The sequence below is a fragment of the Sus scrofa genome, chromosome X, assembly GCF_054392235.1.
Source record: "Sus scrofa isolate SSC_HxYL_T2T_F1_AM1 chromosome X, Sscrofa_HxYL_maternal_Yorkshire_Landrace_v2.0, whole genome shotgun sequence".
Lineage (NCBI taxonomy): Eukaryota > Metazoa > Chordata > Mammalia > Artiodactyla > Suidae > Sus > Sus scrofa.
In genome coordinates, this window is record NC_139401.1 from 88,150,863 (window position 1) to 88,166,184 (window position 15,322).

The window sequence follows — 15,322 nt, forward strand, 5'->3', positions numbered from 1 at the left end:
AGCCAAAGTCATCTTGAGGCAGCAGGACAAAATTGAAGCTGTCACACTTCCTGATTTTATTGTATTTTTTTAATTTAATGCCATTTATAGCAACATGGATGGAACTAGAGACTCATATACTAAGTGAAGTAAGTCAGAAAGACAAATACCATATGATATCACTTATATCTGGAATCAAATATATGGCACAGATGAACCTTTCCACAGAAAAGAAACCCATGGACTTGGAGAACAGATTTGTGGGTGCCAAGGAGTGTGGGGAGGGAGCAGGATGGACTGGGAGTTTGTAGTTAGTGGATCCAAACTATTGCATTTAGAATAGATAAGCAATGAGATCCTGCTGTAGAGCACAGGAAACTATATCTAGTCACTTGTAATGGAACATGATGGAGGATAATGTGAGAAAAAAAATGTGTATATATATATATATTCTTATATATATTCATATATATATATCCATATATAGATAGATAGATAGATATAGATGTATATATTGATGGGTCACTTTACAGCAGAAATTGACAGAACATTGTAAATCAACTATAATAAAAACATTTTTTAAATATATAAAATGACAATACTACCCAAGGCAATCTATAGGTTCAACACAATCCCTATCAAATTACCAACAGCATTTTTCACAGAACTAGAACAAAAAAAAATTTATTTGTATTGAAACATAAAAGGCCCCAAATAGCCAAAACAATCTTGAGAAAGAACACAGCTGAAGGAATCAGGCTCTCTGGCTTCAGACTACAAAGCTATAGTCATCAAAACAATATAGCACCAGCCCCAAAACAGAAATACAGACCAACTGAACAGAACAGAAAGCCCAGAAGTCAACCATGCACATATGATCAATTAATCTATGACAAATGAGGCAAGAATATTCAATGGAGAATAAACAGTATCTTCAATAAGTGGTGCTGGGAAAACTGGACAGAGACATGTAAAAGTATGTAATTGGAACAATTTCTAACACTATATACAAAAATAACCTCAAAATTGATTAAATACCTCAATGTAAGACTGGATACTATAAAACTCCTAGAAAAAAACAAAGGCAGAACACTCTGACATAAATCACAGCATTATTATTTTTATCTGTTCCCTAGAGTAATGGAAATAAAAGCAAAAATAAACAAATGGGACCAAATTAAATTTAAAAACTTTTACACAGCAAAGGAAACCATAAACAAAAGAAATGACCACCTTTGGGATGGGAGAAAATATTTGCAAATGATGCCACAGACAAGGGCTTAATTTCCAAAATATACAAACAGCTCATACAGCTTGATATAAAAAAAACAATCAAAAAAGTGGCAGAAGACCTAAATAGAAATTTCTCCAAAGAAGATATACAGATGGTCAAAAGGCACTTGAAGATTCTCAGTATCCCTAATCATCAGAAAGATGCAAATCAAAACTACAGTGAGGTATCACACCACACCAGTCAGAATGACCATCATTATTAAGTCTATAAATAATAAATGTTGGAGAGGGCAGAAAAAGGAACCCTTCTATACTACATGTATATTAGCACAGCCACTATTGAGAAAAATATGGAAGATCTTTAAAAAAAACTAAAAATAGATGATTTAGGACTCCCACTTCTGGGCATATATCTGGAAAATACACAAACTCTAATTCAAAAAGATACATGCACCACAATGTTCATAACAGCACTATTTACAATAGCCAAGACATGAGAGCAACCTAAATGTCCATCAACAGAGGAATGGATAAAGAAGATTTTATATATATATATATATATATATATATATATATATATATATATATATATGGGTGAGACTATTACTCACCCATAAAAAGAATGAAATAATGCCACATGTGTGTATGTACAAGTGAATTACTTTGCTCTGCACCTGAAACTAACACAACATTGCAAATCACCTATACTTCAACTTCCAGAAAACGGTTAAATGACAGGAAAAAAAAGTGTGGAGGCAACTCTTTAAAAAAAAAGGATAGCAGTTAAACTCTGTTGAGTGTTTACATCGTGTCAGGGATGCTTTTAAGCACTTTGTATGTTTTATACTATTGAATTATCACAACTCTAACAAGGATATAGTAAAAATTATCATGTTAATAGACAATTATTATTACCATATTACTGATATGAAATGATCTCAAAATGATTTGTATTCCTTTGTAAATGAAATATTGCTTAGGTTGGCATACATTTAGGGTCTTCTCTTCATTCTTTTTTTTTTTTTTTTTTTTTTTTTAGGGCTGAACCTGCGGTATATGGAAGTTCCCAGGTATAAGCCACAGCTGCCAGCCTACATCTGTGACCTACACCACAACTCACGACAACACCAGATCCTTAACCCACTGAGTGAGGCCAGGGATTGAACCTGCATCCTCATGGATGATACTAGATTCGTTTCTGCTGAGCCTCCTTATTTTTTTATAATTTATATGTCTGATTTTAACCAAAGATTAAATTTCATAAGTGTACCAAAATAACCATTTTAATAAATACCCATTTTAATAATTACTTGCCACTCCTTGTACCTGCTCTTCCTGAATTTGCAGCCTTTTATCACATTACTATCTGTTCTGTGTAGCATATCTTGATGTGGTTTATCTATCAATAAGACTTACCTGTCTTCTATAATCCAGAACTGAATATACTTCAAATGTGTCAATACCTATTCTTCTTATTTTAGGGGCTATTATGAATTTATTCCATTTTGTACTCCTTTCCTGATATTTCCAATGAGGCATTAGGACAAAATGAAGAAAAACCCATATGCTCAGTAAAATCCAATAAACTTTAGTTTTCAAAAAAATCAATTTCTATTTCACTACTTATTTTCGTAGAAGACCTGTATTACTGTAGGGTCTGCCAAGTACTGATTATGAATATTGGTGAGTTCACTGAAAGCCAACATATCTCAAGGATAAAGACAAAGGCAACCGAGTTGATAGTTATTTTGTTTTGCTTCCTTGTACATGTATGTGTAACTATATACTCCTGTGAAGAAGCAAAAGGAAATATCTTTATATTTAGACTATACATTTTATTAAATAGGAGCCAAATATAACTTGTTAATCCATATTTACAGGCTAGCTACACTGCTACACTGATAATCCTGCTTTTGGAAACCATTTTGTTTCTTTTCCTCACTGTAGCTGATATCCACATACTCCATTCAAAAATATTTATTCAGTGCCTGTAATGTGACATCATTATATTAGGTGCTAAGAATACAACAGTGAGCAAAGAGATCTCTGGACTTATGGAATTTGCAAACCATGATAGAGATACACAATAAGCATGTAAATAAACAAATAACTAATGAAAAATTTCATGAAGGTACATAAGCAATATAAGTTCTATATGAAAAAAACAAACAGGTTCCTGAAATAGAAAATACACACTATTTTAAGCATAAAAATGACTCAATTTCCTACCATCCATGTTAGTGGAAATTGAGGAATTGAAAAATATGACTAACATTTTCTAGAAGTTGTTCACCAAACTTCATGTTGAAGGTTTTGTATATCAGGCTGCAACTCAACATATGCTTATATGCTAATATTATATTTAGTTATTCACCTCAAAGCTAATGTTAAATCTATGTATCTCTAATCAAAATAAATATATGACCAGTGGTGAATAAAACAATTTTCACTTACAAAAACTGTGCCAGATAAAATGATAGAGGGAGAGAATCTGCAAAAAAAAATTAATATAGAGATGCTAATGAGCTTTATTTATTTATTTATTTATTTATTTATTTTTGGTCTTTTGTCTTTTTAGGGCCACACCCATGGCATATGGAGGTTCCCAGGCTAGGGGTCGAATCAGCTGTAGCCACTGGCCTATGCCAAAGCCACAGCAATGCCAGATCCGAGCCACATCTGCGACCTACACCACAGCTCACGGCAACGCCAGATCCTTAATCCACTGACCAAAGCCAGGGATTGAACCTTCAACCTCATGGTTACTAGTCGGGTTTGTTAACCACTGAGCCACAACAAAAACTCCTAAGCTTTCAAATAATGCATTATGAGCCTACCCTGAGAAACTGGGCACTCCAGTCATTATTCCATGTACCAAATGGCACATCTGAGGGTGAGAAAAAGAGTTTACATTAAAGCAGTCAATATTGCTTTTATCCCTTAATTTTTCAAAGATTTTCTTAAGCATGTTCTCATCAATAAGGCTTGTGTCTTACTAGAATGTATAAAAATAGCAAACTGATCATAAATTGCGATTCTATAATACTAACCGTCTAACTTTGAAACATTCTCAGTTTAAATGCAAATTCGGTAAAAATTCATTCTTCCTTTCCCTTCTTCCCCTCCCCCAACTCTCCCCTACACCCCCACCCAAAACATTCATATACTCTTTGGCCCTAACTCTTTAGCTCTAATACTGTGGACATTCTATAGGAGCACACTGGGAATTTTATACATTCTACAATTTTTTTTTTGTCTTTTAGGGCCACACCTGCAGCATGTGGAGGTTCCCAAGCTAGGGGTCGAACTGGAGCTGTAGCTGCCAGCCTATACCACAGCCACAGCAACACAAGATCCAAGCCATGTCTGCGAACTACACCACAGCTCACAGCAACGCCAGATCCTTAATCCACTGACCAAGGCCAGGGATCCTGCATCCTCATGGATACTAGTCAGATTTGTTCTGCTGAGCCACAGTAGGAACTCCCACATTCTACAATTATGAAGTAAAGAGATTTTGATACTTTTCTTGCCTATATTTTCTTTCATAACTTCTACATAAATCTTAACTGTGAAAAAAGGGTCAATTTGTTCCTGTATAAAGATATCTACTCAGAAAGAAAATCTCTGGGAATGTAAAGCTTTTAAGTAGCTTTATGATCATCATTTGAAAATACATTTTTTAACCATGCAAGAAGCAAGGAGAGACAGGACGGTGACTATAAAATTGAACTTTTTAAAATTTAATCTAGATACAAATTCTTGTACTGTGCTACAGTTCTGATGTATGTTTATCTGGTTGTCTTTTGAATTTTACATTATCATGAAAATGCCTTAAATGGTTGCATTAAAATTTGACTCTAGTGCATTATTTTGTTAATGTAAACAAGCTACTTGTTTTAGATCTCTTATTTTCTTTTCAGTGTGCATGACATACTAATTTGTTAAAATTGCAATATATATTTATTAGCATAAGTGCTAAATATTACCTATTCAAGACACACTAAAAATCTTGGTCATAATTATATTTTGTCTAATATCCAAAAAAATTTACATTGTTTAAATAGAAATGTGTATTCAATAAAATGTCATGCCTAATGATGAAGATTTTTCCTTACTGCGGTTTCATTTAAACAAGCCTTTTTAAAAAAACTATTTTTTTTGTAATAATCAGCATAGAAACTAAAATGAAAATTCTGTCACATAATATGATATCACATGAAATATCAGACAAATCAACATGTCTTCATAGATACGTTGATTTGTGTGATATTTATGAAATAGAAACAAAAGCAGACTCACAGATAAAGAATAGACTTGCCAAGGGGGAAGGGAATACGGGAGGGAAAGACTGGGAGTCTGGAGTTAGCAGATGCAAATTATTATATACAATATGGAAAAAAACAAGATCCTATTGTACAGTACAGGGAACTATATTCAATATCCTGTCATAAACCATAAAGGAAATGAATATGAAAAGGAATATATAACTGACTCACTACTGTATAGCTGCAATAAACACAACATTGCAAATCAACTATACTTCAGTAAAATTTTTAAAAATTGGGAGTTTGCATTGTGTCACAGTGGGTTAAGAAGCCAACATAGTGTCCATGATGATGCGCCTTGGATCCCTCGTCTCTCTCAGTAGGTTAAGGATCCAGCATTGCTGTGGCAATGGGTGCAGATGTGGCTCAGATCCAGCGTAGCTGTGGCTGTGGAGTAGGCCGGTAGCTGTAGCTATGATTCACCCCCTAGCATAGGCACTTCCATATGTCACAGGTTCAGCAATAAAAAGAAAAATTAATTAATTAATTAATTAAAAATTACCCTCAAAAGCAAATTAACCACGCAAAAAAGAAAAAAAGTTTTTCACCAAAAAAAAAAATGTCTGACATACATTATTAAAAATTCATACTTAAAACTATGTTCAAAAGCTTTTGGAATCTCTGAGCTATTCTGCTTGGTAAATCTGCACCTGAAAAATTCCCTTTTACACAAAATTCTCATAATGTTTAGCAAATACTAAATCAATTTACATCTGAATGAAATTTTAAGTGCTAAAACTGCATGTAATGTCAACATGACAGTTGAAAATTGTGTTCTAGCATATCTCAAGAATTAGGGGCTCTGATTGCTAGGTATTACCAATGAAATTGTATCTTATTTCATTTTTTTATTGTAGAAAACTTGTAAGAAATTTCTTTTTATAAACTGAAACCTACTTTTTGAATTATTAGTATGAATATAAAGTTACTTATTATCCTTGGTTAAATGTGATTAATTTTGGTAATAGTTCTGGTGTGAGAATACAAAATGCTAAAATGATTTCTATGAGTGACCACTATTTGTTTTACCAAGATTGGACTGGATGGTTTTCACAGAGCTGTTCTTACAATAATTATATCATAACACAAGCTGCAAGAGTCTGACATGCCTAGACTTCCTAGAAGGTGGGATAGAGTGATGGTAATATTGATACCTCTTCTTTCTACCTAAGTCTTCCTCAGATACTTGTTTATGTATATTTTTAATTCTAATAAAGTTTCATATTATACTTTATGCACCATTAGAAATTGCATTAAGTCAATCAAAATACTGGAACATGAGACAATGAATAAAAATGCTTAAGAACGCTAGCCTTATGATGAGATTGATCAGGATTTCCCACCATGGCACAGTGGGTTAAGAATGCAATTACAGTAGCTCAGGTCATTGCAGCAGTGCGGGTTCTATCCCTGGCCCAGCACAGTGGATTAAAGGATCCATTGTTGCCACAGATGCAGTACGGGTAGCAGCTGTGGCTCAGATTCAATCCCTGGCCAGGGAACCTCCATATGCTTTGGGTGCAACCATAAAATTTAAAATAAATAAATAAATATATTTTTAATAAGACTGATCTTTTTTTTTTTTGACTGCACCCATGGCATGCAGAAGTTCCCAGGCCAGAGATCAAACCCATGCTATAGCAGCAACCCCAAGCCACTGCAGTGACAACAATGGATCCTATCCTTAACCTGCTGAGCCACACAGGATCTACACGATTGATCTGGTTTCTAATCCTATGCAAGGACTCCTTAACTCTGTAAACTTGGGTAAATTGCTTAACTTCTCTGATTTTTCATTTGCTTCATCTCTAAATCACCAGTTAATTATGAAAATTAAAATAACAAATGAAATTGCTTAAAATTATGCCTGCCACATAATAAATTCTTAATAATAGATATCATTATTAATTGAATATTATTAGCTAACCAATAAAAGCATATCAGTCTGTAGTGTAGCACTAGGTAAAAATGTGGATTACTGAATCAGAAAAACTCTGCTCTGTCAGTTACTAACACCATAGTCTTGGGAAACACTGAAATTTCCCATGCCTCAGTTTCTTCATGTACAAAATGGAAATAATAATACTAATTATCTTGTAGGTTTGGTGTAAGAATTTAAATGAGATAATCCATGTAAACTCTTTACCATAGCAGCTAGGACACAGTAAACATTCAATAATTTGTTCTTGTATGTGTGTTTTTAAAATTCTTACTAACTTTCAGACTCTAAGCAGCCAAATAACATGGAAAAACTCTCAGTGTGATGAATCAAACCACTAACTTTTTAAAGAAAAATAAACGTGTGTACCTTATAGGGATTATATTCTATGAAAAGTCTTCCAGTTAAAGTTTAATGAGTGGAAAAAGAATTAACAACAACGAGATCAAAGAGCAATGACAGTTTCCTTCATTTAACATCTTTGTTAACAGAACCCTTAGGATAAATTTCAATAGTCCAATTTCACCTACATCCTTAAAAATGTACAAATGCATATATCTAGCTGTATCAATAAACTTTGCAACATACACACAAAATAACATAGTATCAAAGGTTCTGACAAAATTTTTCCACCAGAAATGCTCTTTTATTCACACCTAACAAAAGTTCATCCATTCTTCAAAGCCTAGATCAGAAGCCTTCCTCATTGTAGCCCTCCCAGATTCATTCACAAAAATGTCATTTCTATAAATTGTCATGGCTCTTTCACTATTAACATTTTAATCACTCATAATACCCTACCTCTTACCATATGTTTGCACATGTGAGTATATTTCTCTTATTTTCCATGCTAAATTATAAAAATCTCAAAGAAGGCATAGATTGTATATTTTTAGTTCTGTTCTGCAAATCATCAAAGCCAGTCTTGGACATAATGAGCACTTAAAAATATTTCATATAAATACAAAATGTTAGAACTAGAAAATGTCACAAGTAATCACGTAATTCAAGCAACTAAAAACCCAATTATGACACTATGGAAAATAAAGAACAATACCAGCTGCTCCTTTTCTTATGCTCACGAACACAGATACTCTACTCAAGTTAGTCCTCCTTTTATATCAAAGAATCCGTTTCCACCCTCTGTGAAAAATCATGGTATTTTGGTTTGAAAAATGCCTATATACTTTGTCTCCTCTGTTTTTAAATTCAGTCTTCAAAAATGCTTTCTTTTTTACTTTCATTATTGACTAAAATTATAAAAATTAATATTTCCTGCAGGCATTTTTTTAAATTTCCAGATGGTCTCATCAAGAGTTGTAGAAAGAAATCTTTATATACAGGCTTGATTCAGCTTCAAAAGCTGGTGTTTTCTTGGAGTTCCTGCTGTGGCACAGTGGGTTAATGACCTAGCTTATCTCTGTGGCATTGTTGGTTCAATTCCAGCCTAGCATAATGGGTTAAGGATCTGGCATTGCTGTAACTGTGGCACAGTCTGCAGCTCCAGCTCAGATATGATCCCTGGCCCAGGAACTTCCATATGCTAAAAAAGAAAAAAAAAAAACTGGTGTTTTTCTTCATAGCAAGGAGCTCCAACACAAGCAAAAAGCCTATGAAAAATATCTGGTTCTAGATGTGATGTACTAACTGGAGCCTACTAACATAAACAACTAGAAAACTGGACTGTGTGTGTGTGTGTAAAACCACCATTTTTAGAAATAATCAAAGAGCAAGACAGAACTATGATCCAAGAGACAATGGAAAAAAAATGATACTTCAGCTCTATGCTGAGACACATTTTCCAAACCAGGGTATATGGAAAGAAAACCTAAGCAGAGTGTGGCAGAGGTTCACTGAATTGAGGAGTCATAAATCAGAGTTTGGCAGATTGCTTAGGCTAGAATCTATAGGGTCCTGTATTAGAAAGGCAGCAGATTCACAGAAAAGAGCTCCAAAGTGAGCATAGTGGTCCACTTGTGTCTGCTGCTGAATATTCAGCTACACATTCATAGAGTGAAACAATATGACGTAAGCCAAATAATAACTGAGGAGTTTACACAGATTGAGGAAATTTTCAAATTTTGACCAGCAAGATTGGAAAGTTCTAATTGAGCAGCCAGGGCATTCAGTAGGAACCAAAGGAAAGTCATGCTCCAGTAGGAGGGCTAAACTAGCAATAAATGCTATGTTAGAAACATTCTAAAAATGCTTTAAAGAAAAACTCAAAAGGATCAGGCTATTGCACAAGTAACTTAATTGCCTGCCATAAAAAGTCAAACATTTTTTAAGAGAAGATAACAAAAGCTATCACTCAAAAAATAAAATTACAGGAGTTCCCGTCATGGCACAGCAGAAACGAATCTGACTAGGAACCATGAGGTTGTGGGTTCAATCCCTGGCCTCACTCAGTGGGTTAAGGATCCAGCATTGTCATGAGCTGTGGTGTGGGTCACAGACGTGGGTCAGATCTGGCGTTGCTGTGGCTCTGGCAAAGGCTGGCAGCAACAGCTCCGATTAGACCCCTAGCCTGGGAACCTCCATAGGCTGTGGGTGCGGCCCTATAAGGACAAAAGACAAAAGATAAATAAATAAATAAACAAATAAAATAAAATAAAATTACAATGTCCAACATCCCATCACAATTAATAGACACATGAAGAAGAATATGACCCATAAGCAGAAGAAAAACGAGTTAATAACAACAGAACTTGAAATCAAAGACACGATGGGATAACACATAGGAATTTTTCAAAACAATTATAAACATCCTCAAGGATAAAATAAAAACATAAATACAATTAGTGAAGTGGAAGAAGACAGGAAAAGAGCTAAGTGAGACTTTTAGAGGTGAAAAATATAATATCTGAAATAAAGATATATAGAATGGCTTAAGACACTACAGAAGAAAAGTTCAATAAATCTGAAGACAAAGCAATAGAAGCTATTCAAATTAAAGCGCAGACAGAAAAAAAAATTGGAAACACTGAACTGAGTTTTAATGACACATGGAAAAATATCCAACAACCCAACCTACATGTAATTGGAACTTGCTTTGACATTTTGTAGTGAATATCTATCTGGAGGGACAAAGGCCAGAATAAAGCCAGAGTAATGATTAGAATCTCTGAAATCCAGAAGACACTAAATAACATCATCAAAGTACTGAACTATAGATAATTGTCAAATAAGAATTCTATATCCAGTGAAAACAGTCTTCAAATATGAAGGCAAAATACCTTGTCACACAAAAACTCACTGAGAGAATTTGTAGTCATCAAATCTTCACTATTGAAATGTTTAAAGTTCTTCAAGCAGAAGGAAATGATACCCAATAGAAATATATTTTTTCTATAGTAAGGAATGAAAAAGAGCTTAGAAATTGTAAATACATGAGTAAATTTAAGACTTTTTCTCATTTTTTTATTTCTTTAGAAGATAATTGTTTAAAAGTAATATCCAACTACTGCTGTTTATAACATGTTGAAGTGGGAAGCATACTTTTAGAAACATCTCATATTATGCATTAAGTGATATAATAGTATTTGAAGGTAAATTGTTAAAGTAAAAATGTACACATCATAACCACTGAGGAAAATAAATGGGGCATGTAGAAAAAACACATGATGGTAGTTTTAAGCCCAACTATATTAATAATTGCATTAAAGATGAATAGTCTAAATACTTAATTAAAAGATGGTGGCAGTAATAATGTATTAATAGAAAAGACCCAGTGAGGTGTTCCCATTGTGGCTCAGTGGGTTAAGAATCCGACTAGCATCCATGAGGATCTGGGTTCAATCCCTGGCTTCGCTCAGTAGGTTAAAGGATCCAGCATTGCCGTGAGTTGTGGTGTAGGTTGCAGATGCAGCTTGGATCTGGTGTTGCTGTGGCTGTAGTATAGGTTGGCAGCTGCAGCTCCAATTTGACCCTAGCCTGGGAACTTCCATATGTCTTGGGTGCAGCCCTAAAAAGACAAAAAAAAAAAAGAACAAAAAGACCCAATGATATGACCTAAGATATGCACGTTAAAGATAAAAACACAGATGGTTTCAATGTAAAAGAATAAAGAAAGATAACACCATGCAAACACTACCCATACCACAAGTGCAGTGGTTATATTAATATCAGATAAACTAGATTTCAGGACAAAAAATATTGCCAGGGGAAAGAAGAGTATTTCCTAATTATCATACGTCAATTCCCACAGAGAATATAATAAACCTAAATGTACATGCATCTAATTATAGAGTTTTAAATACATGATAGAACTGAATGGAGAAAGAGAAAAGGCCAGAATTGCGGTTGGAAATTTCAGAATTCTTTTCTTTGTAATCAACAGAACAAGTATATAGAAAATCAGGATTGATACAGAAGGCATGAACAACACAATAAACCCACTTAACCAAATGGAAATTTTATAGAATACTTATCCAATAAGAGAGAACACAGATTTAAGTTCACATGAAATAGCCATAAATGGAACCATAAAAAAAAATCTCAATTACAAAGTAGTGAAATCATCAGGACAATGTTCTCTGACTACAATAGAATTAAATTATAAATCAATAACAAAGATATTCCCAGTCATGTGTAGCTCTAGTGGCAGAAAACTAAAGCCTTATGGGCTTCTGGTGTCATACGACAGAGCTGGAGGTCATCAGAGTAGTTGGAAATTAGAAGTCATCCCTAAAAAGCAAGGCAGTCACAGAGAGAGAAAACTAAAACTCTGTCCAAATCATTAATTTACTGCAAAATTATTCATGTACAGGGGAGAACTTGGAGGAGTGAAGCTAAAAATAGCACTCTTAGGAGGCCTTAAGAATGGATCAGAAATATCAGCTGCTGTATACTGCCACCGAGACAAAGTTCCCGGTGTGAGAGCAGGCAAAACACAAACAAAACAAATGCAATCATAAAACAATGACTCAATATACATGCATGGTAAAAATTCTCAAGATATAGGAAGAAAAGGGAACTTACTCATTCTGATGAAGAACAGCAAAAAATTCTATAGATAATACCTGAATTCTTTCCCTCTAAGACAAGAGGGTAAGGATATTCTCCTACAAAACAAAATATGTACAAAACACTATTGAAGGGAATTAAAGAAAACCTAAATAGAGAGATATGCTCTATATATGTGCTGAAAGAGTCAATACTGTTAAGATGTCAATTATCTAGGATTAGACTTTAAGGTCAATGAAACAGCTCTGAGAATCCAGAAACAGATCCATACTTACATGGTCAACTGATTTTTTGCCAAAATGCCAAGGTCATTCACTGAAGAAATCCTAGTCTTTTCAACTACAGGTGTGGAAACAATTTGGATATATGTTTAGGGGGAAATAATGAACATCAACTGTTATTTCATACCATATACAAAAATTAACTTGAAATGAATCACAGGCTTAAGCATAAAAGCCACATTTATAAATCTGAGAACAGGAGCAGGCCAAACAATGGTCCATGAACTGCTTTTGATCTATAGTCTGTTTCAACACGGTGCTTGAGCTAAGGATATTTTTTACATTTTTATAGAAGAGGAAGAGAAAGAAAATACACAACAGTGACCATATATAATCTCAAAACCTAAGATATTTGTTATCTGACCATTTAAGTAAAAAGTTTTCTGAACACACCATAAAAGGCAACAAAAGAGGACTTATTTGCAACTTAGAGATAGGCAAAGTGTTCTTATATGGTATACAAAAATCACAAATCATAAAAGAAAATATCAATAAAGTGTTATTCATACAAATTTAAAACTTCAACTCTGAAATACTGTCCAGAACTTCCCTTGTGGCACAGAAGCTTAAGGGTCCAGCATTGTCACTGCAGTGGCTCATGTCACTACCACGGCAAAGGTTCGATCGGCATGTGAATTTCCACATGCCATGGGCACAGTCAAAAAAAAAAAAAAAGTATTGTCCAGAAAATGAAAAAGCATGCCACAGACTGGAAATAAAAGATTCACAATTCACCTACCTGTCATGGGATGTATATCAAGAATATAGAAATATTTCTTATAACTTAATAAAAAGAAAGAACACAATAAGTAAATTGGGAATAACAATGAAAAGAAAGAACACAATAAGCAAATTGGGGAGTTTGGAGAAGAATTAACAAAAGAAGATATGTACATGAACAATAAGCATGAAAACCACCATTAGTCATCCAGGATATGAAAATTAACATACAATTATGAAATTTATAGTGGCTAAATTTTTTTAAAGATTGACAATACCAAGTGTTGAGGAAGATGTGGAATATCTGAAATTCTGTACACTGCTGTTGGCAATGTAAAATGGTGTAACTTTGGATAACAGTTTGACAGGATTATATGAAGTTAAACGCAATATAATTCCACTCCTAAATATTAGCTAAGTTAAAGAAAAACTCATGTCAACACAAAGAATTATAGGTGAATGTTCATAGAAGCTTCATTCCAAATAGCTAAAAATCGGGAAATAATTCAAATATTTGTTAACAAGTAAACGGATATGGAGTTCCCGTCGTGGCGCAGTGGTTAACGAATCCGACTAGGAACCATGAGGTTGCGGGTTCGGTCCCTGCCCCTTGCTCAGTGGGTTAACGATCCGGCGTTGCCGTGAGCTGTGGTGTAGGTTGCAGACGCGGCTCGGATCCCTGTTGCTGTGGCTCTGGCGTAGGCGGGTGGCTACAGCTCCGATTAGACCCCTAGCCTGGGAACCTCCATATGCCGCGGGAGCGGCCCAAAGAAATAGCAAAAAGACAAAAAAAAAAAAAAAAAAAAAACAAGTAAACGGATAATGAAATTGTCATAGAACTACAAGCTGGAATACAAGGTTTTTTTTGTTTGTTTTTTGTCTTTTTACCATTTCTAGGGCCACTCCCGTGGCATATGGAGGTTCCCAGGCTAGGGATCTAATCGAAGCTGTAGCCCCCAGCTTACACCACGACCATAGCAACACCAGATCCGAGTCGCATCTGCAACCTACACTACAGCTCACGGCAACGCCAGATCCTTAACCCACTGAGCAAGGCCATGGATCAAACCCACAACCTCATGGTTCCTAGTCGGATTCGTTAACCACTGAGCCACGATGGGAACTCCAAGATGGAATACAAGTCTTAATAAAGACTACCAGATGACTAATGTAGATGTATATGAATCTAAAAATATGCTAAGTGAAATGTGTCAGATAAAAATAGTAAATACTGTAGTATTTCATGTATATGAAAGTCTAGAAAAAACAACATTAACCTACAATTACAAAAAGAAGGTCAATGGGTGCTTGTAGACAGGTTTGGAGAGACCTGACTAGAAAGGGAGTTTAAAGGAAGTTTTTGAGTTATGAAAATGTTGTATATTCTGATTATTGTGATGGTTACACAAGCATATACGTCAAACCTCATCAAACCAGCACTTAAAATGGGTATACATAATTTATACATAAAGTCATACATAAATTGTACCTCAATTAAGTTTTTTATTATATGCATGTGAGCAATACAAGTCAAGTAATATGAGTGACGTAAAGACAAAATTTTAGGGCCTTGTTTTAGGCCTACTTTCAAAAGCAATACAGGAAATTCTCAAAGAAAACTCCATTAGCAAAGAAGTGAATAGGCTGCCAGGAATATCCTCATGAATGTTTCTCAGGAAGAAGCCTAAAGGGAGGGTGCCAATTCCTAGAGAGAGCAGACACCACCAATAGCCTAGCTAATAGCTAGTATTTCCTTTTTACTTGCAGCTAGAACCATCAATTACTACAGGAATCCTACTTCACTATCATGTGACTCAAGGGTAATTCCTAAGTATTTTATTCTAAATACAACGGTCTCTTAACTCTGGCCAATGTTT

At 34.6% G+C, this 15,322-nt stretch overlaps 1 long non-coding RNA gene across 5 annotated transcripts in view; it reads right to left on the minus strand.

Moving 5' to 3' along the window:
* The window catches only part of LOC146394699 (uncharacterized), a 759,738-nt gene that overhangs the window by 276,685 nt on the left and 467,731 nt on the right, over nucleotides 1-15,322 (minus strand). The window lies entirely within an intron of this gene.